Here is a 3,095-nt window from a genome sequence, read left to right as displayed (position 1 = left end):
AACCCTAATATGCGGGGGCTTCATGAGGAGCGTTTTACAACCTGCATGAGAGATCTGGTTTTGGATACTGCACCTGTGAGTGCTTTTGGATCCTTGGTTGACATTTTTACGCCCTATGTGGGGCGGTGGATCCATGAAGTTACCACTGCCATGGCCACCCTAGGGGTTGTTGAAAGTCAGAGGCGAAGGCAATTAAGACAGGAGGTCCGTGCAGTTGAGACCTGGAAGCCCAAATCAAAAGTAAAGGGGTGAGGTCGTGAGCCTCAGAGAGTAACACGCACGCAGATGTAGCGTCATTTCGTGGCAGCAGGGGTCGATCGGGAAAAAATAGACCAACAACCCAATGCACTCTTGTTGGAACTCTGGAAACAGTTGGGTCCAGAACAGCAATTCCGGTGAAGCCTAAAGGAGAAGTCCGGGAAAGCGCAACCCGTGTCCCTCCAGGACTTTGTGCAGCCACTTGAGGCGGACTCCTTTCAGCTTGATTAGGGGTGGGGCCAAGGTGCCTAATCAGAGGGGATGAGTGGGGACCAGAGGCCCCATGTGGAACTGTCCATACATTGGTCCCCTTCTAATGTGCAGAGGGTTTTGGCCCTAGTTGACACTGGCGCAGACTGCAGTCTTGTTTATGGGAACCCAGAACTGTTCCCCGGACCAGCAATCTGCATTGATGGCTACGGGGGAAAGACTGTGACTGTGAAAGCTGTTTCCTTACCACTGGGTATCGGAAGGCTTCCCCCTCGTACCTACAAGGTTTATGTCTCCCCCGTTCCGGAGTATATTCTAGGGGTGGACGTGCTACATGGCCTCAGCTTACAGATGTCAGTAGGAGAGTTCCGTCTCCGGATCCGGGTGGTAAAAGCGGTGACACGTGGGCATGCTCGCCACCCACCTCAAGTGTTCCCACAGCCCTGGAGCGTGGTTACAGTGCGACAGTACCGCCTCCAGGAGGACAGCAGGAGATTGGTCGCACAATATTGGAATTGGAGAAGGCACATATTGTGAGGCTGACGCACAGTCCCTTTAACTCCCCAGTATGGCCTGTCAAGAAGCCAGATGGGACCTGGCGAATGACTGTGGACTATAGGGAGTTAAATAAGGTGACGCCACCTTTGCACGCGACAGTACCTTCAATACACGATTTGATGGATCGTCTGACTGTTTGCCTGGGAACGTATCACTACGTAGTAGACTTGGCAAATGCTTTTTTCTCCATTGACATTGCACCCGAGTGTCAAGAGCAGTTTGCTTTTACTTGGGATGGGCGGCAGTGGACTTTTCAAGTCCTTCCGCAAGGATACTTGCACAGCCCCACTATCTGCCATGGGATCGTAGCCCAGGACTTGGCACAGTGGGATCCCCCGTCCTCTGTGGCCTTGTTTCATTGTGTCGATGATATTTTATTAACATCTGATTCTCTTTCAGATTTAGAGCAAGCAGCTCCCTCTCTTCTCCACCACCTGAAGTGGCTGGGCAGTGAATGAGGAAAAGGTCCAAGGCCCTGGCTTATCTGTCAAGCTTTTGGGTGTTGTGTGGTCGGGTAAGACAAAGGTCATATTTGAGGCGATTATTGACAAAACACAAGCCTTTCCCCGGCCGACCAAGATCTCCCAACTACAGACGTATTTAGGTCTGCTGGGGTATTGGGGGCATTTGTACCCCATTTAGCACAAATGGCAAGGCCCTTGTATAACATGATAAAAAAGGGGGCCTCCTGGGATTGGACAGAGGCTAGAGAGAAAGACTTTGTTGCAACAGGCACAGGCTCTGCAAGTAGTAGACCCTGGTCACCCGTTTGAACTTGATGTTCATGTAACCCAAGAGGGGTATGGTTGGGGCCTCTGGCAATGGCAGGCGCATCTCCAGTCGCCAGTGGGATTTTGGTCCCAATTATGGAAGGGAGCGGAGGTCCGCTACTCTCTAATAGAGAAACAACTGGCTGCTGTGTATGCAGCCCTAGTGGCCACAGAAGCCATCACAGGAACGGCACGGGTGTTGGTTCGAACAACCTATCCCATCCAGGTGTGGGTCTGTATGTGGACCCAGGGACCCAGAACGGGGGTGGCACAGACCACCACCCTCGCCAAGTGGGGTGCCTACTTGGAGCAACGTAGCACCCTTAGTTCAAGCCCTTTGAGCACAGAGCTACAACAGGTCCTGGGGTCTGTGGAGCTTGTAGCCCAGGCTGAGCGAAGCACTCTGCCTAGAGGGAGGACTTGGAGCCCTCGCCCTACAGAGAAGGACAGCCCCCAGTACCTGAGGATGCCTGGTTTACTGATGGTTCTAGCTGAGGAGCTGCAGCTGCTTGGACGGCTATTAGTGTGCAGCCCCAAACAGACACCAGGCTATGGCAGAAATGGAAACATTTTGCTGCCAGCACCCACATGCTTGAAAGCAGGGGAACGGCAGCAATGGACTTGGCCCTGGCGGGTCAAAAGCCTCACTATTGGTGGTTGAGCCTGATATCCCCATGGGGGGCTGGTTTGACTCATGATTTGCAAGTGACGCCAGGGGTAGTGGCTGAGTGGCTACCGCAAGTGGCTGTAGTATACGGAGGTCCCAATGCCGGGATGATTTTGCAGGGAAACTATGTGTTCTTGCGATGGCCTATTATGGGGTCCCCTGTTCTGTTACATGTTGAAACTACGCAAGGGACCCCAAGCACTGCCATAAAGGTCTGAACCACAAATCGGGAAAGGTGCCAGTGGCAGAGACCCTCCTTTCCCAGGACAAAAAGCTGGCATGTATCCTCCCAGATAGAAGGGCTTTGCCATTGTTGGTTCCTAAGACTACTATTTCTTTCCGCCTGTAGGTGCCTATAGGCTAATATGGCACAGGGACCCTCGCGGAAGACGCTTGTCGTGTAGATTGTGAGGTGAGACCCTGTAGGGGTGGAGTGTGGGGACAGGGTCCCAAAGAGTAGTTTCCAGGCTCTTGGCCTCACATGGAGGGGTGCTGGCTCGGGTGGTGGATGGTTGTCAGCTGTGGCTAGTTGGCCATTAGCTGTTACCGGTTAGCCATTAGCCACTGATATAATTGCCGTTCCCTGGATTGTGAATTGTGGATTGCAGAGAGGCGGGGATTGCAGTTAGCAA

The sequence above is a fragment of the Rhinolophus ferrumequinum genome, chromosome 13, assembly GCF_004115265.2.
Source record: "Rhinolophus ferrumequinum isolate MPI-CBG mRhiFer1 chromosome 13, mRhiFer1_v1.p, whole genome shotgun sequence".
Taxonomy (NCBI): domain Eukaryota; kingdom Metazoa; phylum Chordata; class Mammalia; order Chiroptera; family Rhinolophidae; genus Rhinolophus; species Rhinolophus ferrumequinum.
This window is presented reverse-complemented; position numbering follows the sequence as displayed.